Source organism: Crinia signifera, chromosome 3, assembly GCF_055691185.1.
Source record: "Crinia signifera chromosome 3, ASM5569118v1, whole genome shotgun sequence".
NCBI classification, from domain to species: domain Eukaryota; kingdom Metazoa; phylum Chordata; class Amphibia; order Anura; family Myobatrachidae; genus Crinia; species Crinia signifera.
In genome coordinates, this window is record NC_139219.1 from 80,665,033 (window position 1) to 80,687,053 (window position 22,021).

The following is a 22,021-nucleotide window of genomic DNA, read 5'->3' on the forward strand; positions in this document are numbered from 1 at the left end:
TCCTCGCTATGCAAATGAGCTCACTTTCTAGAAAGCACCCTCATTCTGTCTTTAAACTGAGAAAAGAAACCCCATTAAGCTGGGGCACACAAAAATTGAGACAAAACTCAGTTTTGCTCCTCTCCACGGAAATCTTTAGTAAAAGGCGAAAGATTTGTGCGTTCTGAAGAGAAACCAGAGCATGACCAAAATTTCACCTGTCGTCTGATTGCTGTGCTGGCAGGCCTCACTCAGCTCAATGAGAGCACCCAACTTGAAATAAAAAAGAGCAGATTGTTCACCAGGCTTCCCCTTGCTGTAGGAATCTTTGGCACTCCTTACCAATTGCTTCATATTTTGGAAATAATTAACACGGTCAAGAATTTACTGCATGGAAAGAAACAGACATATTCTGTCCTCGCTATGCAAATGAGCTCACTTTCTAGAAAGCACCCTCATTCTGTCTTTAGACTGAGAAAAGAAACCCCATTAAGCTGGGGCACACAAAAATTGAGACAAAACTCAGTTTTGCTCCTCTCCACGGAAATCTTTAGTAAAAGGCGAAAGATTTGTGCGTTCTGAAGAGAAACCAGAGCATGACCAAGATTTCACCTGTCGTCTGAGTGCCGTGCTGGCAGGCCTCACTCAGCTCAATGAGAGCACCCAACTTGAAATAAAAAAGAGCAGATTGTTCACCAGGCTTCCCCTTGCTGTAGGAATCTTTGGCACTCCTTACCAATTGCTTCATATTTTGGAAATAATTAACACGATCAAGAATTTACTGCATGGGAAGAAACAGACATATGCTGTCCTTGCTATGCAAATGAGCTCACTTTCTAGAAAGCACCCTCATTCTGTCTTTAAACTGAGAAAAGAAACCCCATTAAGCTGGGGCACACAAAAATTGAGACAAAACTCAGTTTTGCTCCTCTCCACGGAAATCTTTTGTAAAAGGCGAAAGATTTGTGCGTTCTGAAGAGAAACCAGAGCATGACCAAGATTTCACCTGTCATCTGAGTGCCGTGCTGTCAGGCCTCACTCAGCTCAATGAGAGCACCCAACTTGAAATAAAAAAGAGCAGATTGTTCACCAAGCTTCCCCTTGCTGTAGGAATCTTTGGCACTCCTTACCAATTGCTTCATATTTTGGAAATAATTAACACGGTCAAGAATTTACTGCATGGGAAGAAACAGACATATGCTGTCCTCCCTATGCAAATGAGCTCACTTTCTAGAAAGCACCCTCATTCTGTCTTTAAACTGAGAAAAGAAACCCCATTAAGCTGGGGCACACAAAAATTGAGACAAAACTCAGTTCTGCTCCTCTCCACGGAAATCTTTAGTAAAAGGCAAAAGATTTGTGCGTTCTGAAGAGTAACCAGAGCATGACCAAGATTTCACCTGTCGTCTGAGTGCCGTGCTGGCAGGCCTCACTCAGCTCAATGAGAGCACCCAACTTGAAATAAAAAAGAGCAGATTGTTCACCAGGCTTCCCCTTACCAATTGCTTCATATTTTGGAAATAATTAACACGGTCAAGAATTTACTGCATGGGAAGAAACAGACATATGCTGTCCTCGCTATGCAAATGAGCTCACTTTCTAGAAAGCACCCTCATTCTGTCTTTAAACTGAGAAAAGAAACCCCATTAAGCTGGGGCACACAAAAATTGAGACAAAACTCAGTTTTGCTCCTCTCCACGGAAATCTTTAGTAAAAGGCGAAAGATTTGTGCGTTCTGAAGAGAAACCAGAGCATGACCAAGATTTCACCTGTCGTCTGAGTGCCGTGCTGGCAGGCCTCACTCAGCTCAATGAGAGCACCCAACTTGAAATAAAAAAGAGCAGATTGTTCACCAGGCTTCCCCTTGCTGTAGGAATCTTTGGCACTCCTTACCAATTGCTTCATATTTTGGAAATAATTAACACGGTCAAGAATTTACTGCATGGGAAGAAACAGACATATGCTTCCTTGCTATGCAAATGAGCTCACTTTCTAGAAAGCACCCTCATTCTGTCTTTAAACTGAGAAAAGAAACCCCATTAAGCTGGGGCACACAAAAATTGAGACAAAACTCAGTTTTGCTCCTCTCCACGGAAATCTTTTGTAAAAGGCGAAAGATTTGTGCGTTCTGAAGAGAAACCAGAGCATGACCAAGATTTCACCTGTCGTCTGGGTGCCGTGCTGGCAGGCCTCACTCAGCTCAATGAGAGCACCCAACTTGAAATAAAAAAGAGCAGATTGTTCACCAGGCTTCCCCTTGCTGTAGGAATCTTTGGCACTCCTTACCAATTGCTTCATATTTTAGAAATAATTAACACGGTCAAGAATTTACTGCATGGGAAGAAACAGACATATGCTGTCCTCGCTATGCAAATGAGCTCACTTTCTAGAAAGCACCCTCATTCTGTCTTTAAACTGAGAAAAGAAACCCCATTAAGCTGGGGCACACAAAAATTAATACAAAACTCAGTTTTGCTCCTCTCCACGGAAATCTTTAGTAAAAGGCGAAAGATTTGTGCGTTCTGAAGAGAAACCAGAGCATGACCAAGATTTCACCTGTCGTCTGAGTGCCGTGCTGGCAGGCCTCACTCAGCTCAATGAGAGCACCCAACTTGAAATAAAAAAGAGCAGATTGTTCACCAGGCTTCCCCTTGCTGTAGGAATCTTTGGCACTCCTTACCAATTGCTTCATATTTTGGAAATAATTAACACGGTCAAGAATTTACTGCATGGAAAGAAACAGACATATTCTGTCCTCGCTATGCAAATGAGCTCACTTTCTAGAAAGCACCCTCATTCTGTCTTTAAACTGAGAAAAGAAACCCCATTAAGCTGGGGCACACAAAAATTGAGACAAAACTCAGTTTTGCTCCTCTCCACGGAAATCTTTAGTAAAAGGCGAAAGATTTGTGCGTTCTGAAGAGAAACCAGAGCATGACCAAGATTTCACCTGTCATCTGAGTGCCGTGCTGGCAGGCCTCACTCAGCTCAATGAGAGCACCCAACTTGAAATAAAAAAGAGCAGATTGTTCACCAGGCTTCCCCTTGCTGTAGGAATCTTTGGCACTCCTTACCAATTGCTTCATATTTTGGAAATAATTAACACGGTCAAGAATTTACTGCATGGGATGAAACAGACATATGCTGTCCTCGCTATGCAAATGAGCTCACTTTCTAGAAAGCACCCTCATTCTGTCTTTAAACTGAGAAAAGAAACCCCATTAAGCTGGGGCACACAAAAATTGAGACAAAACTCAGTTTTGCTCCTCTCCACGGAAACCTTTAGTAAAAGGCGAAAGATTTGTGCGTTCTGAAGAGAAACCAGAGCATGACCAAGATTTCACCTGTCGTCTGAGTGCCGTGCTGGCAGGCCTCACTCAGCTCAATGAGAGCACCCAACTTGAAATAAAAAAGAGCAGATTGTTCACCAAGCTTCCCCTTGCTGTAGGAATCTTTGGCACTCCTTACCAATTGCTTCATATTTTGGAAATAATTAACACGGTCAAGAATTTACTGCATGGGAAGAAACAGACATATGCTGTCCTCGCTATGCAAATGAGCTCACTTTCTAGAAAGCACCCTCATTCTGTCTTTAAACTGAGAAAAGAAACCCCATTAAGCTGGGGCACACAAAAATTAATACAAAACTCAGTTTTGCTCCTCTCCACGGAAACCTTTAGTAAAAGGCGAAAGATTTGTGCGTTCTGAAGAGAAACCAGAGCATGACCAAGATTTCACCTGTCGTCTGAGTGCCGTGCTGGCAGGCCTCACTCGGCTCAATGAGAGCACCCAACTTGAAATAAAAAAGAGCAGATTGTTCACCAGGCTTCCCCTTGCTGTAGGAATCTTTGGCACTCCTTACCAATTGCTTCATATTTTGGAAATAATTAACACGGTCAAGAATTTACTGCATGGAAAGAAACAGACATATTCTGTCCTCGCTATGCAAATGAGCTCACTTTCTAGAAAGCACCCTCATTCTGTCTTTAAACTGAAAAAAGAAACCCCATTAAGCTGGGGCACACAAAAATTGAGACAAAACTCAGTTTTGCTCCTCTCCACGGAAATCTTTAGTAAAAGGCGAAAGATTTGTGCGTTCTGAAGAGAAACCAGAGCATGACCAAGATTTCACCTGTCATCTGAGTGCCGTGCTGGCAGGCCTCACTCAGCTCAATGAGAGCACCCAACTTGAAATAAAAAAGAGCAGATTGTTCACCAGGCTTCCCCTTGCTGTAGGAATCTTTGGCACTCCTTACCAATTGCTTCATATTTTGGAAATAATTAACACGGTCAAGAATTTACTGCATGGGAAGAAACAGACATATGCTGTCCTCGCTATGCAAATGAGCTCACTTTCTAGAAAGCACCCTCATTCTGTCTTTAAACTGAGAAAAGAAACCCCATTAAGCTGGGGCACACAAAAATTGAGACTAAACTCAGTTTTGCTCCTCTCCACGGAAATCTTTAGTAAAAGGCGAAAGATTTGTGCGTTCTGAAGAGAAACCAGAGCATGACCAAGATTTCACCTGTCGTCTGAGTGCCGTGCTGGCAGGCCTCACTCAGCTCAATGAGAGCACCCAACTTGAAATAAAAAAGAGCAGATTGTTCACCAGGCTTCCCCTTGCTGTAGGAATCTTTGGCACTCCTTACCAATTGCTTCATATTTTGGAAATAATTAACACGGTCAAGAATTTACTGCATGGGAAGAAACAGACATATGCTGTATTTGCTATGCAAATGAGCTCACTTTCTAGAAAGCACCCTCATTCTGTCTTTAAACTGAGAAAAGAAACCCCATTAAGCTGGGGCACACAAAAATTGAGACAAAACTCAGTTTTGCTCCTCTCCACGGAAATCTTTTGTAAAAGGCGAAAGATTTGTGCGTTCTGAAGAGAAACCAGAGCATGACCAAGATTTCACCTGTCGTCTGGGTGCCGTGCTGGCAGGCCTCACTCAGCTCAATGAGAGCACCCAACTTGAAATAAAAAAGAGCAGATTGTTCACCAGGCTTCCCCTTGCTGTAGGAATCTTTGGCACTCCTTACCAATTGCTTCATATTTTGGAAATAATTAACACGGTCAAGAATTTACTGCATGGGAAGAAACAGACATATGCTGTCCTCGCTATGCAAATGAGCTCACTTTCTAGAAAGCACCCTCATTCTGTCTTTAAACTGAGAAAAGAAACCCCATTAAGCTGGGGCACACAAAAATTAATACAAAACTCAGTTTTGCTCCTCTCCACGGAAATCTTTAGTAAAAGGCGAAAGATTTGTGCGTTCTGAAGAGAAACCAGAGCATGACCAAGATTTCACCTGTCGTCTGAGTGCCGTGCTGGCAGGCCTCACTCAGCTCAATGAGAGCACCCAACTTGAAATAAAAAAGAGCAGATTGTTCACCAGGCTTCCCCTTGCTGTAGGAATCTTTGGCACTCCTTACCAATTGCTTCATATTTTGGAAATAATTAACACGGTCAAGAATTTACTGCATGGAAAGAAACAGACATATTCTGTCCTCGCTATGCAAATGAGCTCACTTTCTAGAAAGCACCCTCATTCTGTCTTTAAACTGAGAAAAGAAACCCCATTAAGCTGGGGCACACAAAAATTGAGACAAAACTCAGTTTTGCTCCTCTCCACGGAAATCTTTAGTAAAAGGCGAAAGATTTGTGCGTTCTGAAGAGAAACCAGAGCATGACCAAGATTTCACCTGTCGTCTGAGTGCCGTGCTGGCAGGCCTCACTCAGCTCAATGAGAGCACCCAACTTGAAATAAAAAAGAGCAGATTGTTCACCAGGCTTCCCCTTGCTGTAGGAATCTTTGGCACTCCTTACCAATTGCTTCATATTTTGGAAATAATTAACACGATCAAGAATTTACTGCATGGGAAGAAACAGACATATGCTGTCCTTGCTATGCAAATGAGCTCACTTTCTAGAAAGCACCCTCATTCTGTCTTTAAACTGAGAAAAGAAACCCCATTAAGCTGGGGCACTAGTGATGGGTAGTTCGTGAATGATTAGTTCAAAATGAACTAATCTTCAAAGTGAACTAAATCGTTCAGATCACTGCTCTGGCAAAGATTAGTTCATTTAGTTCACCAGGAAGTAAAGCAAGTGGGAGGTGTAACACAGACAGACAGAGCCCAGTGTAACACAGACAGACAGAGCCCAGCAGCTCCATAAGGCTCATTTACTGGATCTTTACTTTCTGAATCTAAAGTTAAAAGTACAATAAAGCCCAGCAAATACAAATCTAATAAAATATAAATATGCACTGCCTAGCCAAAGTCTATATGTGGTGTGTCTGTGAGTGAGAATGTGTGCTCATGCTGCTCACCTTTATGTGATACTATCATTATATGATTAGTTCAGATGTCCAAACACTTACTGCTGCTGCTTCTGGTACTGGGTCCTGAGCATACTGCTGTGCTAAATCTTCTGCTGGGATCTGTGTAGGAGCTTCTGCAGCAGCCATGTTATCAGCTCTCATGCAATACACAGGAGGCAGTACATGTTAGCTGCCAAAGATGGCAGTGCTGAGCTCACACATGGTCTGGACTCTGCGGATCCAAATGAACTACATTGTCCTGATGACTCAAGAGTCCTGCAAATAGTTCAGTAGTTCAATTAGTTCACTGATCATACAGATCCCTGAACTAATCTCTGACTATACAGCCATAATGAGACTGTACAGTACCTGTGAGCTACCATGTGTGGCACTGCTGTGCTCAGGCACATGTATTGTGTGTATGCAGCCACAGACACAGTGCTGGCTGCTGCATGTTATACAGTATACTGTAGTAGCTCTGTTTACTCCACATTACAGTCAGAGATGGATATGTATGAACCTTCATGATACATACAGTGGAGCAGTTGCCCCTAGCAACCAATCAGCAACTGGTTACTTTGCAAAGTCTCTACTTTATCTCTCTCTAAGGTCAGCTAAATTGGGGCAAGGGGACATGTTTTTTTCTAATTACTGTATTTTAAAAGCAGAAAAAAATTGACTTTTTAAATTACTCTGAATTTGGGTATTTTACTTGCATATTATGGAAGGTAAAATAACCACCACAATGGGATTAATATTGCAGAGCTAAACAATAAACATGTCACTATAAGTGTGCTGTATAATTTATTGCTTTTCTAAAATAATCTGATTTATTAAACCTACAGTATATGATAATTCTAACAAGACTAAACTCCTACAATGAGCTGGTATTACAATGCCTGTGTGTCATAATCTAGTCTAGTTCATCTAGATCCATGCACTCCTCTCAGTCTCTGAGTCAGTGCTGGAATAATGAACTAAATGAACTAGATGAACTAATCTTCTGATCTAATCTTTTGGGTGAACTAGATCATAATGAACTAGTCACCAAAACGAACTAGATTTCCCATCACTATGTGGCACACAAAAATTGAGACAAAACTCAGTTTTGCTCCTCTCCACGGAAATCTTTAGTAAAAGGCGAAAGATTTGTGCGTTCTGAAGAGAAACCAGAGCATGACCAAGATTTCACCTGTCGTCTGAGTGCCGTGCTGGCAGGCCTCACTCAGCTCAATGAGAGCACCCAACTTGAAATAAAAAAGAGCAGATTGTTCACCAGGCTTCCCCTTGCTGTAGGAATCTTTGGCACTCCTTACCAATTGCTTCATATTTTGGAAATAATTAACACGGTCAAGAATTTACTGCATGGGAAGAAATAGACATATGCTGTCCTCGCTATGCAAATGAGCTCACTTTCTAGAAAGCACCCTCATTCTGTCTTTAAACTGAGAAAAGAAACCCCATTAAGCTGGGGCACACAAAAATTGAGACAAAACTCAGTTTTGCTCCTCTCCACGGAAATCTTTAGTAAAAGGCGAAAGATTTGTGCGTTCTGAAGAGAAACCAGAGCATGACCAAGATTTCACCTGTCGTCTGAGTGCCGTGCTGGCAGGCCTCACTCGGCTCAATGAGAGCACCCAACTTGAAATAAAAAAGAGCAGATTGTTCACCAGGCTTCCCCTTGCTGTAGGAATCTTTGGCACTCCTTACCAATTGCTTCATATTTTGGAAATAATTAACACGGTCAAGAATTTACTGCATGGGAAGAAACAGACATATGCTGTCCTCGCTATGCAAATGAGCTCACTTTCTAGAAAGCACCCTCATTCTGTCTTTAAACTGAGAAAAGAAACCCCATTAAGCTGGGGCACACAAAAATTGAGACAAAACTCAGTTTTGCTCCTCTCCACGGAAATCTTTAGTAAAAGGCGAAAGATTTGTGCGTTCTGAAGAGAAACCAGAGCATGACCAAGATTTCACCTGTCGTCTGAGTGCCGTGCTGGCAGGCCTCACTCAGCTCAATGAGAGCACCCAACTTGAAATAAAAAAGAGCAGATTGTTCACCAGGCTTCCCGTTGCTGTAGGAATCTTTGGCACTCCTTACCAATTGCTTCATATTTTGGAAATAATTAACACGGTCAAGAATTTACTGCATGGGAAGAAACAGACATATGCTGTCCTCGCTATGCAAATGAGCTCACTTTCTAGAAAGCACCCTCATTCTGTCTTTAAACTGAGAAAAGAAACCCCATTAAGCTGGGGCACACAAAAATTGAGACAAAACTCAGTTTTGCTCCTCTCCACGGAAATCTTTAGTAAAAGGCGAAAGATTTGTGCGTTCTGTAGAGACCAAGATTTCACCTGTCGTCTGAGTGCCGTGCTGGCAGGCCTCACTCAGCTCAATGAGAGCACCCAACTTGAAATAAAAAAAGAGCAGATTGTTCACCAGGCTTCCCCTTGCTGTAGGAATCTTTGGCACTCCTTACCAATTGCTTCATATTTTGGAAATAATTAACACGGTCAAGAATTTACTGCATGGGAAGAAACAGACATATGCTGTCCTCGCTATGCAAATGAGCTCACTTTCTAGAAAGCACCCTCATTCTGTCTTTAAACTGAGAAAAGAAACCCCATTAAGCTGGGGCACACAAAAATTGAGACAAAACTCAGTTTTGCTCCTCTCCACGGAAATCTTTAGTAAAAGGCGAAAGATTTGTGCGTTCTGAAGAGAAACCAGAGCATGACCAAGATTTCACCTGTCGTCTGAGTGCCGTGCTGGCAGGCCTCACTCAGCTCAATGAGAGCACCCAACTTGAAATAAAAAAGAGCAGATTGTTCACCAGGCTTCCCCTTGCTGTAGGAATCTTTGGCACTCCTTACCAATTGCTTCATATTTTGGAAATAATTAACACGGTCAAGAATTTACTGCATGGGAAGAAATAGACATATGCTGTCCTCGCTATGCAAATGAGCTCACTTTCTAGAAAGCACCCTCATTCTGTCTTTAAACTGAGAAAAGAAACCCCATTAAGCTGGGGCACACAAAAATTGAGACAAAACTCAGTTTTGCTCCTCTCCACGGAAATCTTTAGTAAAAGGCGAAAGATTTGTGCGTTCTGAAGAGAAACCAGAGCATGACCAAGATTTCACCTGTCGTCTGAGTGCCGTGCTGGCAGGCCTCACTCGGCTCAATGAGAGCACCCAACTTGAAATAAAAAAGAGCAGATTGTTCACCAGGCTTCCCCTTGCTGTAGGAATCTTTGGCACTCCTTACCAATTGCTTCATATTTTGGAAATAATTAACACGGTCAAGAATTTACTGCATGGGAAGAAACAGACATATGCTGTCCTCGCTATGCAAATGAGCTCACTTTCTAGAAAGCACCCTCATTCTGTCTTTAAACTGAGAAAAGAAACCCCATTAAGCTGGGGCACACAAAAATTGAGACAAAACTCAGTTTTGCTCCTCTCCACGGAAATCTTTAGTAAAAGGCGAAAGATTTGTGCGTTCTGAAGAGAAACCAGAGCATGACCAAGATTTCACCTGTCGTCTGAGTGCCGTGCTGGCAGGCCTCACTCAGCTCAATGAGAGCACCCAACTTGAAATAAAAAAGAGCAGATTGTTCACCAGGCTTCCCGTTGCTGTAGGAATCTTTGGCACTCCTTACCAATTGCTTCATATTTTGGAAATAATTAACACGGTCAAGAATTTACTGCATGGGAAGAAACAGACATATGCTGTCCTCGCTATGCAAATGAGCTCACTTTCTAGAAAGCACCCTCATTCTGTCTTTAAACTGAGAAAAGAAACCCCATTAAGCTGGGGCACACAAAAATTGAGACAAAACTCAGTTTTGCTCCTCTCCACGGAAATCTTTAGTAAAAGGCGAAAGATTTGTGCGTTCTGTAGAGACCAAGATTTCACCTGTCGTCTGAGTGCCGTGCTGGCAGGCCTCACTCAGCTCAATGAGAGCACCCAACTTGAAATAAAAAAAGAGCAGATTGTTCACCAGGCTTCCCCTTGCTGTAGGAATCTTTGGCACTCCTTACCAATTGCTTCATATTTTGGAAATAATTAACACGGTCAAGAATTTACTGCATGGGAAGAAACAGACATATGCTGTCCTCGCTATGCAAATGAGCTCACTTTCTAGAAAGCACCCTCATTCTGTCTTTAAACTGAGAAAAGAAACCCCATTAAGCTGGGGCACACAAAAATTGAGACAAAACTCAGTTTTGCTCCTCTCCACGGAAATCTTTAGTAAAAGGCGAAAGATTTGTGCGTTCTGAAGAGAAACCAGAGCATGACCAAGATTTCACCTGTCGTCTGAGTGCCGTGCTGGCAGGCCTCACTCAGCTCAATGAGAGCACCCAACTTGAAATAAAAAAGAGCAGATTGTTCACCAGGCTTCCCGTTGCTGTAGGAATCTTTGGCACTCCTTACCAATTGCTTCATATTTTGGAAATAATTAACACGGTCAAGAATTTACTGCATGGGAAGAAACAGACATATGCTGTCCTCGCTATGCAAATGAGCTCACTTTCTAGAAAGCACCCTCATTCTGTCTTTAAACTGAGAAAAGAAACCCCATTAAGCTGGGGCACACAAAAATTGAGACAAAACTCAGTTTTGCTCCTCTCCACGGAAATCTTTAGTAAAAGGCGAAAGATTTGTGCGTTCTGAAGAGAAACCAGAGCATGACCAAAATTTCACCTGTCGTCTGATTGCTGTGCTGGCAGGCCTCACTCAGCTCAATGAGAGCACCCAACTTGAAATAAAAAAGAGCAGATTGTTCACCAGGCTTCCCCTTGCTGTAGGAATCTTTGGCACTCCTTACCAATTGCTTCATATTTTGGAAATAATTAACACGGTCAAGAATTTACTGCATGGAAAGAAACAGACATATTCTGTCCTCGCTATGCAAATGAGCTCACTTTCTAGAAAGCACCCTCATTCTGTCTTTAGACTGAGAAAAGAAACCCCATTAAGCTGGGGCACACAAAAATTGAGACAAAACTCAGTTTTGCTCCTCTCCACGGAAATCTTTAGTAAAAGGCGAAAGATTTGTGCGTTCTGAAGAGAAACCAGAGCATGACCAAGATTTCACCTGTCATCTGAGTGCCGTGCTGTCAGGCCTCACTCAGCTCAATGAGAGCACCCAACTTGAAATAAAAAAGAGCAGATTGTTCACCAAGCTTCCCCTTGCTGTAGGAATCTTTGGCACTCCTTACCAATTGCTTCATATTTTGGAAATAATTAACACGGTCAAGAATTTACTGCATGGGAAGAAACAGACATATGCTGTCCTCCCTATGCAAATGAGCTCACTTTCTAGAAAGCACCCTCATTCTGTCTTTAAACTGAGAAAAGAAACCCCATTAAGCTGGGGCACACAAAAATTGAGACAAAACTCAGTTCTGCTCCTCTCCACGGAAATCTTTAGTAAAAGGCAAAAGATTTGTGCGTTCTGAAGAGTAACCAGAGCATGACCAAGATTTCACCTGTCGTCTGAGTGCCGTGCTGGCAGGCCTCACTCAGCTCAATGAGAGCACCCAACTTGAAATAAAAAAGAGCAGATTGTTCACCAGGCTTCCCCTTGCTGTAGGAATCTTTGGCACTCCTTACCAATTGCTTCATATTTTGGAAATAATTAACACGGTCAAGAATTTACTGCATGGGAAGAAACAGACATATGCTGTCCTCGCTATGCAAATGAGCTCACTTTCTAGAAAGCACCCTCATTCTGTCTTTAAACTGAGAAAAGAAACCCCATTAAGCTGGGGCACACAAAAATTGAGACAAAACTCAGTTTTGCTCCTCTCCACGGAAATCTTTAGTAAAAGGCGAAAGATTTGTGCGTTCTGAAGAGAAACCAGAGCATGACCAAGATTTCACCTGTCGTCTGAGTGCCGTGCTGGCAGGCCTCACTCAGCTCAATGAGAGCACCCAACTTGAAATAAAAAAGAGCAGATTGTTCACCAGGCTTCCCCTTGCTGTAGGAATCTTTGGCACTCCTTACCAATTGCTTCATATTTTGGAAATAATTAACACGATCAAGAATTTACTGCATGGGAAGAAACAGACATATGCTGTCCTTGCTATGCAAATGAGCTCACTTTCTAGAAAGCACCCTCATTCTGTCTTTAAACTGAGAAAAGAAACCCCATTAAGCTGGGGCACACAAAAATTGAGACAAAACTCAGTTTTGCTCCTCTCCACGGAAATCTTTTGTAAAAGGCGAAAGATTTGTGCGTTCTGAAGAGAAACCAGAGCATGACCAAGATTTCACCTGTCATCTGAGTGCCGTGCTGTCAGGCCTCACTCAGCTCAATGAGAGCACCCAACTTGAAATAAAAAAGAGCAGATTGTTCACCAAGCTTCCCCTTGCTGTAGGAATCTTTGGCACTCCTTACCAATTGCTTCATATTTTGGAAATAATTAACACGGTCAAGAATTTACTGCATGGGAAGAAACAGACATATGCTGTCCTCCCTATGCAAATGAGCTCACTTTCTAGAAAGCACACTCATTCTGTCTTTAAACTGAGAAAAGAAACCCCATTAAGCTGGGGCACACAAAAATTGAGACAAAACTCAGTTCTGCTCCTCTCCACGGAAATCTTTAGTAAAAGGCAAAAGATTTGTGCGTTCTGAAGAGTAACCAGAGCATGACCAAGATTTCACCTGTCGTCTGAGTGCCGTGCTGGCAGGCCTCACTCAGCTCAATGAGAGCACCCAACTTGAAATAAAAAAGAGCAGATTGTTCACCAGGCTTCCCCTTACCAATTGCTTCATATTTTGAAAATAATTAACACGGTCAAGAATTTACTGCATGGGAAGAAACAGACATATGCTGTCCTCGCTATGCAAATGAGCTCACTTTCTAGAAAGCACCCTCATTCTGTCTTTAAACTGAGAAAAGAAACCCCATTAAGCTGGGGCACACAAAAATTGAGACAAAACTCAGTTTTGCTCCTCTCCACGGAAATCTTTAGTAAAAGGCGAAAGATTTGTGCGTTCTGAAGAGAAACCAGAGCATGACCAAGATTTCACCTGTCGTCTGAGTGCCGTGCTGGCAGGCCTCACTCAGCTCAATGAGAGCACCCAACTTGAAATAAAAAAGAGCAGATTGTTCACCAGGCTTCCCCTTGCTGTAGGAATCTTTGGCACTCCTTACCAATTGCTTCATATTTTGGAAATAATTAACACGGTCAAGAATTTACTGCATGGGAAGAAACAGACATATGCTTCCTTGCTATGCAAATGAGCTCACTTTCTAGAAAGCACCCTCATTCTGTCTTTAAACTGAGAAAAGAAACCCCATTAAGCTGGGGCACACAAAAATTGAGACAAAACTCAGTTTTGCTCCTCTCCACGGAAATCTTTTGTAAAAGGCGAAAGATTTGTGCGTTCTGAAGAGAAACCAGAGCATGACCAAGATTTCACCTGTCGTCTGGGTGCCGTGCTGGCAGGCCTCACTCAGCTCAATGAGAGCACCCAACTTGAAATAAAAAAGAGCAGATTGTTCACCAGGCTTCCCCTTGCTGTAGGAATCTTTGGCACTCCTTACCAATTGCTTCATATTTTGGAAATAATTAACACGGTCAAGAATTTACTGCATGGGAAGAAACAGACATATGCTGTCCTCGCTATGCAAATGAGCTCACTTTCTAGAAAGCACCCTCATTCTGTCTTTAAACTGAGAAAAGAAACCCCATTAAGCTGGGGCACACAAAAATTAATACAAAACTCAGTTTTGCTCCTCTCCACGGAAATCTTTAGTAAAAGGCGAAAGATTTGTGCGTTCTGAAGAGAAACCAGAGCATGACCAAGATTTCACCTGTCGTCTGAGTGCCGTGCTGGCAGGCCTCACTCAGCTCAATGAGAGCACCCAACTTGAAATAAAAAAGAGCAGATTGTTCACCAGGCTTCCCCTTGCTGTAGGAATCTTTGGCACTCCTTACCAATTGCTTCATATTTTGGAAATAATTAACACGGTCAAGAATTTACTGCATGGAAAGAAACAGACATATTCTGTCCTCGCTATGCAAATGAGCTCACTTTCTAGAAAGCACCCTCATTCTGTCTTTAAACTGAGAAAAGAAACCCCATTAAGCTGGGGCACACAAAAATTGAGACAAAACTCAGTTTTGCTCCTCTCCACGGAAATCTTTAGTAAAAGGCGAAAGATTTGTGCGTTCTGAAGAGAAACCAGAGCATGACCAAGATTTCACCTGTCATCTGAGTGCCGTGCTGGCAGGCCTCACTCAGCTCAATGAGAGCACCCAACTTGAAATAAAAAAGAGCAGATTGTTCACCAGGCTTCCCCTTGCTGTAGGAATCTTTGGCACTCCTTACCAATTGCTTCATATTTTGGAAATAATTAACACGGTCAAGAATTTACTGCATGGGATGAAACAGACATATGCTGTCCTCGCTATGCAAATGAGCTCACTTTCTAGAAAGCACCCTCATTCTGTCTTTAAACTGAGAAAAGAAACCCCATTAAGCTGGGGCACACAAAAATTGAGACAAAACTCAGTTTTGCTCCTCTCCACGGAAACCTTTAGTAAAAGGCGAAAGATTTGTGCGTTCTGAAGAGAAACCAGAGCATGACCAAGATTTCACCTGTCGTCTGAGTGCCGTGCTGGCAGGCCTCACTCAGCTCAATGAGAGCACCCAACTTGAAATAAAAAAGAGCAGATTGTTCACCAAGCTTCCCCTTGCTGTAGGAATCTTTGGCACTCCTTACCAATTGCTTCATATTTTGGAAATAATTAACACGGTCAAGAATTTACTGCATGGGAAGAAACAGACATATGCTGTCCTCGCTATGCAAATGAGCTCACTTTCTAGAAAGCACCCTCATTCTGTCTTTAAACTGAGAAAAGAAACCCCATTAAGCTGGGGCACACAAAAATTAATACAAAACTCAGTTTTGCTCCTCTCCACGGAAACCTTTAGTAAAAGGCGAAAGATTTGTGCGTTCTGAAGAGAAACCAGAGCATGACCAAGATTTCACCTGTCGTCTGAGTGCCGTGCTGGCAGGCCTCACTCGGCTCAATGAGAGCACCCAACTTGAAATAAAAAAGAGCAGATTGTTCACCAGGCTTCCCCTTGCTGTAGGAATCTTTGGCACTCCTTACCAATTGCTTCATATTTTGGAAATAATTAACACGGTCAAGAATTTACTGCATGGAAAGAAACAGACATATTCTGTCCTCGCTATGCAAATGAGCTCACTTTCTAGAAAGCACCCTCATTCTGTCTTTAAACTGAAAAAAGAAACCCCATTAAGCTGGGGCACACAAAAATTGAGACAAAACTCAGTTTTGCTCCTCTCCACGGAAATCTTTAGTAAAAGGCGAAAGATTTGTGCGTTCTGAAGAGAAACCAGAGCATGACCAAGATTTCACCTGTCATCTGAGTGCCGTGCTGGCAGGCCTCACTCAGCTCAATGAGAGCACCCAACTTGAAATAAAAAAGAGCAGATTGTTCACCAGGCTTCCCCTTGCTGTAGGAATCTTTGGCACTCCTTACCAATTGCTTCATATTTTGGAAATAATTAACACGGTCAAGAATTTACTGCATGGGAAGAAACAGACATATGCTGTCCTCGCTATGCAAATGAGCTCACTTTCTAGAAAGCACCCTCATTCTGTCTTTAAACTGAGAAAAGAAACCCCATTAAGCTGGGGCACACAAAAATTGAGACTAAACTCAGTTTTGCTCCTCTCCACGGAAATCTTTAGTAAAAGGCGAAAGATTTGTGCGTTCTGAAGAGAAACCAGAGCATGACCAAGATTTCACCTGTCGTCTGAGTGCCGTGCTGGCAGGCCTCACTCAGCTCAATGAGAGCACCCAACTTCAAATAAAAAAGAGCAGATTGTTCACCAGGCTTCCCCTTGCTGTAGGAATCTTTGGCACTCCTTACCAATTGCTTCATATTTTGGAAATAATTAACACGGTCAAGAATTTACTGCATGGGAAGAAACAGACATATGCTGTACTTGCTATGCAAATGAGCTCACTTTCTAGAAAGCACCCTCATTCTGTCTTTAAACTGAGAAAAGAAACCCCATTAAGCTGGGGCACACAAAAATTGAGACAAAACTCAGTTTTGCTCCTCTCCACGGAAATCTTTTGTAAAAGGCGAAAGATTTGTGCGTTCTGAAGAGAAACCAGAGCATGACCAAGATTTCACCTGTCGTCTGGGTGCCGTGCTGGCAGGCCTCACTCAGCTCAATGAGAGCACCCAACTTGAAATAAAAAAGAGCAGATTGTTCACCAGGCTTCCCCTTGCTGTAGGAATCTTTGGCACTCCTTACCAATTGCTTCATATTTTGGAAATAATTAACACGGTCAAGAATTTACTGCATGGGAAGAAACAGACATATGCTGTCCTCGCTATGCAAATGAGCTCACTTTCTAGAAAGCACCCTCATTCTGTCTTTAAACTGAGAAAAGAAACCCCATTAAGCTGGGGCACACAAAAATTAATACAAAACTCAGTTTTGCTCCTCTCCACGGAAATCTTTAGTAAAAGGCGAAAGATTTGTGCGTTCTGAAGAGAAACCAGAGCATGACCAAGATTTCACCTGTCGTCTGAGTGCCGTGCTGGCAGGCCTCACTCAGCTCAATGAGAGCACCCAACTTGAAATAAAAAAGAGCAGATTGTTCACCAGGCTTCCCCTTGCTGTAGGAATCTTTGGCACTCCTTACCAATTGCTTCATATTTTGGAAATAATTAACACGGTCAAGAATTTACTGCATGGAAAGAAACAGACATATTCTGTCCTCGCTATGCAAATGAGCTCACTTTCTAGAAAGCACCCTCATTCTGTCTTTAAACTGAGAAAAGAAACCCCATTAAGCTGGGGCACACAAAAATTGAGACAAAACTCAGTTTTGCTCCTCTCCACGGAAATCTTTAGTAAAAGGCGAAAGATTTGTGCGTTCTGAAGAGAAACCAGAGCATGACCAAGATTTCACCTGTCGTCTGAGTGCCGTGCTGGCAGGCCTCACTCAGCTCAATGAGAGCACCCAACTTGAAATAAAAAAGAGCAGATTGTTCACCAGGCTTCCCCTTGCTGTAGGAATCTTTGGCACTCCTTACCAATTGCTTCATATTTTGGAAATAATTAACACGGTCAAGAATTTACTGCATGGGAAGAAACAGACATATGCTGTCCTTGCTATGCAAATAAGCTCACTTTCTAGAAAGCACCCTCATTCTGTCTTTAAACTGAGAAAAGAAACCCCATTAAGCTGGGGCACACAAAAATTGAGACAAAACTCAGTTTTGCTCCTCTCCACGGAAATCTTTTGTAAAAGGCGAAAGATTTGTGCGTTCTGAAGAGAAACCAGAGCATGACCAAGATTTCACCTGTCATCTGAGTGCCGTGCTGTCAGGCCTCACTCAGCTCAATGAGAGCACCCAACTTGAAATAAAAAAGAGCAGATTGTTCACCAAGCTTCCCCTTGCTGTAGGAATCTTTGGCACTCCTTACCAATTGCTTCATATTTTGGAAATAATTAACACGGTCAAGAATTTACTGCATGGGAAGAAACAGACATATGCTGTCCTCCCTATGCAAATGAGCTCACTTTCTAGAAAGCACCCTCATTCTGTCTTTAAACTGAGAAAAGAAACCCCATTAAGCTGGGGCACACAAAAATTGAGACAAAACTCAGTTCTGCTCCTCTCCACGGAAATCTTTAGTAAAAGGCAAAAGATTTGTGCGTTCTGAAGAGTAACCAGAGCATGACCAAGATTTCACCTGTCGTCTGAGTGCCGTGCTGGCAGGCCTCACTCAGCTCAATGAGAGCACCCAACTTGAAATAAAAAAGAGCAGATTGTTCACCAGGCTTCCCCTTGCTGTAGGAATCTTTGGCACTCCTTACCAATTGCTTCATATTTTGGAAATAATTAACACGGTCAAGAATTTACTGCATGGGAAGAAACAGACATATGCTGTCCTCGCTATGCAAATGAGCTCACTTTCTAGAAAGCACCCTCATTCTGTCTTTAAACTGAGAAAAGAAACCCCATTAAGCTGGGGCACACAAAAATTAATACAAAACTCAGTTTTGCTCCTCTCCACGGAAATCTTTAGTAAAAGGCGAAAGATTTGTGCGTTCTGAAGAGAAACCAGAGCATGACCAAGATTTCACCTGTCGTCTGAGTGCCGTGCTGGCAGGCCTCACTCAGCTCAATGAGAGCACCCAACTTGAAATAAAAAAGAGCAGATTGTTCACCAGGCTTCCCCTTGCTGTAGGAATCTTTGGCACTCCTTACCAATTGCTTCATATTTTGGAAATAATTAACACGGTCAAGAATTTACTGCATGGAAAGAAACAGACATATTCTGTCCTCGCTATGCAAATGAGCTCACTTTCTAGAAAGCACCCTCATTCTGTCTTTAAACTGAGAAAAGAAACCCCATTAAGCTGGGGCACACAAAAATTGAGACAAAACTCAGTTTTGCTCCTCTCCACGGAAATCTTTAGTAAAAGGCGAAAGATTTGTGCGTTCTGAAGAGAAACCAGAGCATGACCAAGATTTCACCTGTCGTCTGAGTGCCGTGCTGGCAGGCCTCACTCAGCTCAATGAGAGCACCCAACTTGAAATAAAAAAGAGCAGATTGTTCACCAGGCTTCCCCTTGCTGTAGGAATCTTTGGCACTCCTTACCAATTGCTTCATATTTTGGAAATAATTAACACGGTCAAGAATTTACTGCATGGGAAGAAACAGACATATGCTGTCCTCGCTATGCAAATGAGCTCACTTTCTAGAAAGCACCCTCATTCTGTCTTTAAACTGAGAAAAGAAACCCCATTAAGCTGGGGCACACAAAAATTGAGACAAAACTCAGTTTTGCTCCTCTCCACGGAAATCTTTTGTAAAACGCGAAAGATTTGTGCGTTCTGAAGAGAAACCAGAGCATGACCAAGATTTCACCTGTCATCTGAGTGCCGTGCTGTCAGGCCTCACTCAGCTCAATGAGAGCACCCAACTTGAAATAAAAAAGAGCAGATTGTTCACCAAGCTTCCCCTTGCTGTAGGAATCTTTGGCACTCCTTACCAATTGCTTCATATTTTGGAAATAATTAACACGGTCAAGAATTTACTGCATGGGAAGAAACAGACATATGCTGTCCTCCCTATGCAAATGAGCTCACTTTCTAGAAAGCACCCTCATTCTGTCTTTAAACTGAGAAAAGAAACCCCATTAAGCTGGGGCACACAAAAATTGAGACAAAACTCAGTTCTGCTCCTCTCCACGGAAATCTTTAGTAAAAGGCAAAAGATTTGTGCGTTCTGAAGAGTAACCAGAGCATGACCAAGATTTCACCTGTCGTCTGAGTGCCGTGCTGGCAGGCCTCACTCAGCTCAATGAGAGCACCCAACTTGAAATAAAAAAGAGCAGATTGTTCACCAGGCTTCCCCTTGCTGTAGGAATCTTTGGCACTCCTTACCAATTGCTTCATATTTTGGAAATAATTAACACGGTCAAGAAATTACTGCATGGGAAGAAACAGACATATGCTGTCCTCGCTATGCAAATGAGCTCACTTTCTAGAAAGCACCCTCATTCTGTCTTTAAACTGAGAAAAGAAACCCCATTAAGCTGGGGCACACAAAAATTGAGACAAAACTCAGTTTTGCTCCTCTCCACGGAAATCTTTAGTAAAAGGCGAAAGATTTGTGCGTTCTGAAGAGAAACCAGAGCATGACCAAGATTTCACCTGTCATCTGAGTGCCGTGCTGTCAGGCCTCACTCAGCTCAATGAGAGCACCCAACTTGAAATAAAAAAGAGCAGATTGTTCACCAAGCTTCCCCTTGCTGTAGGAATCTTTGGCACTCCTTACCAATTGCTTCATATTTTGGAAATAATTAACACGGTCAAGAATTTACTGCATGGGAAGAAACAGACATATGCTGTCCTCCCTATGCAAATGAGCTCACTTTCTAGAAAGCACCCTCATTCTGTCTTTAAACTGAGAAAAGAAACCCCATTAAGCTGGGGCACACAAAAATTGAGACAAAACTCAGTTCTGCTCCTCTCCACGGAAATCTTTAGTAAAAGGCAAAAGATTTGTGCGTTCTGAAGAGAAACCAGAGCATGACCAAGATTTCACCTGTCATCTGAGTGCCGTGCTGTCAGGCCTCACTCAGCTCAATGAGAGCACCCAACTTGAAATAAAAAAGAGCAGATTGTTCACCAAGCTTCCCCTTGCTGTAGGAATCTTTGGCACTCCTTACCAATTGCTTCATATTTTGGAAATAATTAACACGGTCAAGAATTTACTGCATGGGAAGAAACAGACATATGCTGTCCTCCCTATGCAAATGAGCTCACTTTCTAGAAAGCACCCTCATTCTGTCTTTAAACTGAGAAAAGAAACCCCATTAAGCTGGGGCACACAAAAATTGAGACAAAACTCAGTTCTGCTCCTCTCCACGGAAATCTTTAGTAAAAGGCAAAAGATTTGTGCGTTCTGAAGAGTAACCAGAGCATGACCAAGATTTCACCTGTCGTCTGAGTGCCGTGCTGGCAGGCCTCACTCAGCTCAATGAGAGCACCCAACTTGAAATAAAAAAGAGCAGATTGTTCACCAGGCTTCCCCTTGCTGTAGGAATCTTTGGCACTCCTTACCAATTGCTTCATATTTTGGAAATAATTAACACGGTCAAGAATTTACTGCATGGGAAGAAACAGACATATGCTGTCCTCGCTATGCAAATGAGCTCACTTTCTAGAAAGCACCCTCATTCTGTCTTTAAACTGAGAAAAGAAACCCCATTAAGCTGGGGCACACAAAAATTGAGACAAAACTCAGTTTTGCTCCTCTCCACGGAAATCTTTAGTAAAAGGCGAAAGATTTGTGCGTTCTGAAGAGAAACCAGAGCATGACCAAGATTTCACCTGTCGTCTGAGTGCCGTGCTGGCAGGCCTCACTCAGCTCAATGAGAGCACCCAACTTGAAATAAAAAAGAGCAGATTGTTCACCAGGCTTCCCCTTGCTGTAGGAATCTTTGGCACTCCTTACCAATTGCTTCATATTTTGGAAATAATTAACACGATCAAGAATTTACTGCATGGGAAGAAACAGACATATGCTGTCCTTGCTATGCAAATGAGCTCACTTTCTAGAAAGCACCCTCATTCTGTCTTTAAACTGAGAAAAGAAACCCCATTAAGCTGGGGCACACAAAAATTGAGACAAAACTCAGTTTTGCTCCTCTCCACGGAAATCTTTTGTAAAAGGCGAAAGATTTGTGCGTTCTGAAGAGAAACCAGAGCATGACCAAGATTTCACCTGTCATCTGAGTGCCGTGCTGTCAGGCCTCACTCAGCTCAATGAGAGCACCCAACTTGAAATAAAAAAGAGCAGATTGTTCACCAAGCTTCCCCTTGCTGTAGGAATCTTTGGCACTCCTTACCAATTGCTTCATATTTTGGAAATAATTAACACGGTCAAGAATTTACTGCATGGGAAGAAACAGACATATGCTGTCCTCCCTATGCAAATGAGCTCACTTTCTAGAAAGCACCCTCATTCTGTCTTTAAACTGAGAAAAGAAACCCCATTAAGCTGGGGCACACAAAAATTGAGACAAAACTCAGTTCTGCTCCTCTCCACGGAAATCTTTAGTAAAAGGCAAAAGATTTGTGCGTTCTGAAGAGTAACCAGAGCATGACCAAGA

General features: G+C 42.5%; 53 non-coding genes across 53 annotated transcripts; all 53 read right to left on the reverse strand.

The window, feature by feature from the left end:
• Window positions 1-67: 67 nt before the first annotated feature.
• Window positions 68-183, reverse strand: LOC146065342 (U5 spliceosomal RNA). Its single transcript, XR_014472211.1, has one exon. It is a non-coding gene; the product is annotated as a U5 spliceosomal RNA (small nuclear RNA).
• Window positions 184-461: 278 nt separating this feature from the next.
• LOC146065343 (U5 spliceosomal RNA) lies at window positions 462-577 on the reverse strand. Its single transcript, XR_014472212.1, has one exon. It is a non-coding gene; the product is annotated as a U5 spliceosomal RNA (small nuclear RNA).
• A 278-nt stretch (window positions 578-855) lies between these two features.
• On the reverse strand, window positions 856-971 carry LOC146065714 (U5 spliceosomal RNA). Its single transcript, XR_014472533.1, has one exon. It is a non-coding gene; the product is annotated as a U5 spliceosomal RNA (small nuclear RNA).
• A 278-nt stretch (window positions 972-1,249) lies between these two features.
• Window positions 1,250-1,365, reverse strand: LOC146065873 (U5 spliceosomal RNA). The gene has a single exon (XR_014472681.1). It is a non-coding gene; the product is annotated as a U5 spliceosomal RNA (small nuclear RNA).
• A 253-nt stretch (window positions 1,366-1,618) lies between these two features.
• Window positions 1,619-1,734, reverse strand: LOC146065344 (U5 spliceosomal RNA). Its single transcript, XR_014472213.1, has one exon. It is a non-coding gene; the product is annotated as a U5 spliceosomal RNA (small nuclear RNA).
• A 277-nt stretch (window positions 1,735-2,011) lies between these two features.
• On the reverse strand, window positions 2,012-2,127 carry LOC146065717 (U5 spliceosomal RNA). The gene has a single exon (XR_014472534.1). It is a non-coding gene; the product is annotated as a U5 spliceosomal RNA (small nuclear RNA).
• Window positions 2,128-2,405: 278 nt separating this feature from the next.
• On the reverse strand, window positions 2,406-2,521 carry LOC146066175 (U5 spliceosomal RNA). Its single transcript, XR_014472873.1, has one exon. It is a non-coding gene; the product is annotated as a U5 spliceosomal RNA (small nuclear RNA).
• A 278-nt stretch (window positions 2,522-2,799) lies between these two features.
• Window positions 2,800-2,915, reverse strand: LOC146065345 (U5 spliceosomal RNA). The gene has a single exon (XR_014472214.1). It is a non-coding gene; the product is annotated as a U5 spliceosomal RNA (small nuclear RNA).
• Window positions 2,916-3,193: 278 nt separating this feature from the next.
• LOC146065758 (U5 spliceosomal RNA) lies at window positions 3,194-3,309 on the reverse strand. Its single transcript, XR_014472572.1, has one exon. It is a non-coding gene; the product is annotated as a U5 spliceosomal RNA (small nuclear RNA).
• Window positions 3,310-3,587: 278 nt separating this feature from the next.
• On the reverse strand, window positions 3,588-3,703 carry LOC146065656 (U5 spliceosomal RNA). The gene has a single exon (XR_014472483.1). It is a non-coding gene; the product is annotated as a U5 spliceosomal RNA (small nuclear RNA).
• Window positions 3,704-3,981: 278 nt separating this feature from the next.
• LOC146065346 (U5 spliceosomal RNA) lies at window positions 3,982-4,097 on the reverse strand. Its single transcript, XR_014472215.1, has one exon. It is a non-coding gene; the product is annotated as a U5 spliceosomal RNA (small nuclear RNA).
• Window positions 4,098-4,375: 278 nt separating this feature from the next.
• Window positions 4,376-4,491, reverse strand: LOC146065546 (U5 spliceosomal RNA). Its single transcript, XR_014472389.1, has one exon. It is a non-coding gene; the product is annotated as a U5 spliceosomal RNA (small nuclear RNA).
• A 278-nt stretch (window positions 4,492-4,769) lies between these two features.
• Window positions 4,770-4,885, reverse strand: LOC146065718 (U5 spliceosomal RNA). The gene has a single exon (XR_014472535.1). It is a non-coding gene; the product is annotated as a U5 spliceosomal RNA (small nuclear RNA).
• Window positions 4,886-5,163: 278 nt separating this feature from the next.
• On the reverse strand, window positions 5,164-5,279 carry LOC146066176 (U5 spliceosomal RNA). The gene has a single exon (XR_014472874.1). It is a non-coding gene; the product is annotated as a U5 spliceosomal RNA (small nuclear RNA).
• A 278-nt stretch (window positions 5,280-5,557) lies between these two features.
• LOC146065348 (U5 spliceosomal RNA) lies at window positions 5,558-5,673 on the reverse strand. The gene has a single exon (XR_014472216.1). It is a non-coding gene; the product is annotated as a U5 spliceosomal RNA (small nuclear RNA).
• A 1,696-nt stretch (window positions 5,674-7,369) lies between these two features.
• On the reverse strand, window positions 7,370-7,485 carry LOC146065935 (U5 spliceosomal RNA). Its single transcript, XR_014472741.1, has one exon. It is a non-coding gene; the product is annotated as a U5 spliceosomal RNA (small nuclear RNA).
• A 278-nt stretch (window positions 7,486-7,763) lies between these two features.
• Window positions 7,764-7,879, reverse strand: LOC146065349 (U5 spliceosomal RNA). The gene has a single exon (XR_014472217.1). It is a non-coding gene; the product is annotated as a U5 spliceosomal RNA (small nuclear RNA).
• A 278-nt stretch (window positions 7,880-8,157) lies between these two features.
• Window positions 8,158-8,273, reverse strand: LOC146065350 (U5 spliceosomal RNA). The gene has a single exon (XR_014472218.1). It is a non-coding gene; the product is annotated as a U5 spliceosomal RNA (small nuclear RNA).
• A 278-nt stretch (window positions 8,274-8,551) lies between these two features.
• On the reverse strand, window positions 8,552-8,664 carry LOC146065960 (U5 spliceosomal RNA). The gene has a single exon (XR_014472766.1). It is a non-coding gene; the product is annotated as a U5 spliceosomal RNA (small nuclear RNA).
• A 269-nt stretch (window positions 8,665-8,933) lies between these two features.
• Window positions 8,934-9,049, reverse strand: LOC146065351 (U5 spliceosomal RNA). The gene has a single exon (XR_014472219.1). It is a non-coding gene; the product is annotated as a U5 spliceosomal RNA (small nuclear RNA).
• A 278-nt stretch (window positions 9,050-9,327) lies between these two features.
• LOC146065352 (U5 spliceosomal RNA) lies at window positions 9,328-9,443 on the reverse strand. Its single transcript, XR_014472220.1, has one exon. It is a non-coding gene; the product is annotated as a U5 spliceosomal RNA (small nuclear RNA).
• A 278-nt stretch (window positions 9,444-9,721) lies between these two features.
• LOC146065354 (U5 spliceosomal RNA) lies at window positions 9,722-9,837 on the reverse strand. The gene has a single exon (XR_014472221.1). It is a non-coding gene; the product is annotated as a U5 spliceosomal RNA (small nuclear RNA).
• A 278-nt stretch (window positions 9,838-10,115) lies between these two features.
• On the reverse strand, window positions 10,116-10,228 carry LOC146065961 (U5 spliceosomal RNA). The gene has a single exon (XR_014472767.1). It is a non-coding gene; the product is annotated as a U5 spliceosomal RNA (small nuclear RNA).
• A 269-nt stretch (window positions 10,229-10,497) lies between these two features.
• Window positions 10,498-10,613, reverse strand: LOC146065355 (U5 spliceosomal RNA). The gene has a single exon (XR_014472222.1). It is a non-coding gene; the product is annotated as a U5 spliceosomal RNA (small nuclear RNA).
• Window positions 10,614-10,891: 278 nt separating this feature from the next.
• LOC146065356 (U5 spliceosomal RNA) lies at window positions 10,892-11,007 on the reverse strand. The gene has a single exon (XR_014472223.1). It is a non-coding gene; the product is annotated as a U5 spliceosomal RNA (small nuclear RNA).
• A 278-nt stretch (window positions 11,008-11,285) lies between these two features.
• On the reverse strand, window positions 11,286-11,401 carry LOC146065357 (U5 spliceosomal RNA). Its single transcript, XR_014472224.1, has one exon. It is a non-coding gene; the product is annotated as a U5 spliceosomal RNA (small nuclear RNA).
• Window positions 11,402-11,679: 278 nt separating this feature from the next.
• Window positions 11,680-11,795, reverse strand: LOC146065874 (U5 spliceosomal RNA). The gene has a single exon (XR_014472682.1). It is a non-coding gene; the product is annotated as a U5 spliceosomal RNA (small nuclear RNA).
• A 278-nt stretch (window positions 11,796-12,073) lies between these two features.
• On the reverse strand, window positions 12,074-12,189 carry LOC146065358 (U5 spliceosomal RNA). Its single transcript, XR_014472225.1, has one exon. It is a non-coding gene; the product is annotated as a U5 spliceosomal RNA (small nuclear RNA).
• Window positions 12,190-12,467: 278 nt separating this feature from the next.
• Window positions 12,468-12,583, reverse strand: LOC146065719 (U5 spliceosomal RNA). The gene has a single exon (XR_014472536.1). It is a non-coding gene; the product is annotated as a U5 spliceosomal RNA (small nuclear RNA).
• A 278-nt stretch (window positions 12,584-12,861) lies between these two features.
• Window positions 12,862-12,977, reverse strand: LOC146065875 (U5 spliceosomal RNA). Its single transcript, XR_014472683.1, has one exon. It is a non-coding gene; the product is annotated as a U5 spliceosomal RNA (small nuclear RNA).
• A 253-nt stretch (window positions 12,978-13,230) lies between these two features.
• Window positions 13,231-13,346, reverse strand: LOC146065360 (U5 spliceosomal RNA). Its single transcript, XR_014472226.1, has one exon. It is a non-coding gene; the product is annotated as a U5 spliceosomal RNA (small nuclear RNA).
• Window positions 13,347-13,623: 277 nt separating this feature from the next.
• LOC146065720 (U5 spliceosomal RNA) lies at window positions 13,624-13,739 on the reverse strand. The gene has a single exon (XR_014472537.1). It is a non-coding gene; the product is annotated as a U5 spliceosomal RNA (small nuclear RNA).
• A 278-nt stretch (window positions 13,740-14,017) lies between these two features.
• On the reverse strand, window positions 14,018-14,133 carry LOC146066177 (U5 spliceosomal RNA). Its single transcript, XR_014472875.1, has one exon. It is a non-coding gene; the product is annotated as a U5 spliceosomal RNA (small nuclear RNA).
• A 278-nt stretch (window positions 14,134-14,411) lies between these two features.
• LOC146065361 (U5 spliceosomal RNA) lies at window positions 14,412-14,527 on the reverse strand. Its single transcript, XR_014472227.1, has one exon. It is a non-coding gene; the product is annotated as a U5 spliceosomal RNA (small nuclear RNA).
• A 278-nt stretch (window positions 14,528-14,805) lies between these two features.
• LOC146065759 (U5 spliceosomal RNA) lies at window positions 14,806-14,921 on the reverse strand. The gene has a single exon (XR_014472573.1). It is a non-coding gene; the product is annotated as a U5 spliceosomal RNA (small nuclear RNA).
• A 278-nt stretch (window positions 14,922-15,199) lies between these two features.
• Window positions 15,200-15,315, reverse strand: LOC146065658 (U5 spliceosomal RNA). The gene has a single exon (XR_014472484.1). It is a non-coding gene; the product is annotated as a U5 spliceosomal RNA (small nuclear RNA).
• Window positions 15,316-15,593: 278 nt separating this feature from the next.
• On the reverse strand, window positions 15,594-15,709 carry LOC146065362 (U5 spliceosomal RNA). The gene has a single exon (XR_014472228.1). It is a non-coding gene; the product is annotated as a U5 spliceosomal RNA (small nuclear RNA).
• A 278-nt stretch (window positions 15,710-15,987) lies between these two features.
• Window positions 15,988-16,103, reverse strand: LOC146065547 (U5 spliceosomal RNA). Its single transcript, XR_014472390.1, has one exon. It is a non-coding gene; the product is annotated as a U5 spliceosomal RNA (small nuclear RNA).
• Window positions 16,104-16,381: 278 nt separating this feature from the next.
• Window positions 16,382-16,497, reverse strand: LOC146065721 (U5 spliceosomal RNA). The gene has a single exon (XR_014472538.1). It is a non-coding gene; the product is annotated as a U5 spliceosomal RNA (small nuclear RNA).
• A 278-nt stretch (window positions 16,498-16,775) lies between these two features.
• LOC146066179 (U5 spliceosomal RNA) lies at window positions 16,776-16,891 on the reverse strand. Its single transcript, XR_014472876.1, has one exon. It is a non-coding gene; the product is annotated as a U5 spliceosomal RNA (small nuclear RNA).
• A 278-nt stretch (window positions 16,892-17,169) lies between these two features.
• On the reverse strand, window positions 17,170-17,285 carry LOC146065363 (U5 spliceosomal RNA). The gene has a single exon (XR_014472230.1). It is a non-coding gene; the product is annotated as a U5 spliceosomal RNA (small nuclear RNA).
• A 278-nt stretch (window positions 17,286-17,563) lies between these two features.
• Window positions 17,564-17,679, reverse strand: LOC146065722 (U5 spliceosomal RNA). The gene has a single exon (XR_014472539.1). It is a non-coding gene; the product is annotated as a U5 spliceosomal RNA (small nuclear RNA).
• A 278-nt stretch (window positions 17,680-17,957) lies between these two features.
• Window positions 17,958-18,073, reverse strand: LOC146065876 (U5 spliceosomal RNA). Its single transcript, XR_014472684.1, has one exon. It is a non-coding gene; the product is annotated as a U5 spliceosomal RNA (small nuclear RNA).
• A 278-nt stretch (window positions 18,074-18,351) lies between these two features.
• LOC146066180 (U5 spliceosomal RNA) lies at window positions 18,352-18,467 on the reverse strand. Its single transcript, XR_014472877.1, has one exon. It is a non-coding gene; the product is annotated as a U5 spliceosomal RNA (small nuclear RNA).
• A 278-nt stretch (window positions 18,468-18,745) lies between these two features.
• Window positions 18,746-18,861, reverse strand: LOC146065364 (U5 spliceosomal RNA). Its single transcript, XR_014472231.1, has one exon. It is a non-coding gene; the product is annotated as a U5 spliceosomal RNA (small nuclear RNA).
• A 278-nt stretch (window positions 18,862-19,139) lies between these two features.
• On the reverse strand, window positions 19,140-19,255 carry LOC146065941 (U5 spliceosomal RNA). Its single transcript, XR_014472747.1, has one exon. It is a non-coding gene; the product is annotated as a U5 spliceosomal RNA (small nuclear RNA).
• Window positions 19,256-19,533: 278 nt separating this feature from the next.
• Window positions 19,534-19,649, reverse strand: LOC146065877 (U5 spliceosomal RNA). The gene has a single exon (XR_014472685.1). It is a non-coding gene; the product is annotated as a U5 spliceosomal RNA (small nuclear RNA).
• Window positions 19,650-19,927: 278 nt separating this feature from the next.
• LOC146065366 (U5 spliceosomal RNA) lies at window positions 19,928-20,043 on the reverse strand. The gene has a single exon (XR_014472232.1). It is a non-coding gene; the product is annotated as a U5 spliceosomal RNA (small nuclear RNA).
• A 278-nt stretch (window positions 20,044-20,321) lies between these two features.
• LOC146065642 (U5 spliceosomal RNA) lies at window positions 20,322-20,437 on the reverse strand. Its single transcript, XR_014472470.1, has one exon. It is a non-coding gene; the product is annotated as a U5 spliceosomal RNA (small nuclear RNA).
• Window positions 20,438-20,715: 278 nt separating this feature from the next.
• LOC146065878 (U5 spliceosomal RNA) lies at window positions 20,716-20,831 on the reverse strand. The gene has a single exon (XR_014472686.1). It is a non-coding gene; the product is annotated as a U5 spliceosomal RNA (small nuclear RNA).
• Window positions 20,832-21,109: 278 nt separating this feature from the next.
• Window positions 21,110-21,225, reverse strand: LOC146065367 (U5 spliceosomal RNA). The gene has a single exon (XR_014472233.1). It is a non-coding gene; the product is annotated as a U5 spliceosomal RNA (small nuclear RNA).
• A 278-nt stretch (window positions 21,226-21,503) lies between these two features.
• LOC146065723 (U5 spliceosomal RNA) lies at window positions 21,504-21,619 on the reverse strand. The gene has a single exon (XR_014472540.1). It is a non-coding gene; the product is annotated as a U5 spliceosomal RNA (small nuclear RNA).
• A 278-nt stretch (window positions 21,620-21,897) lies between these two features.
• Window positions 21,898-22,013, reverse strand: LOC146065879 (U5 spliceosomal RNA). The gene has a single exon (XR_014472687.1). It is a non-coding gene; the product is annotated as a U5 spliceosomal RNA (small nuclear RNA).
• Window positions 22,014-22,021: the final 8 nt, after the last annotated feature.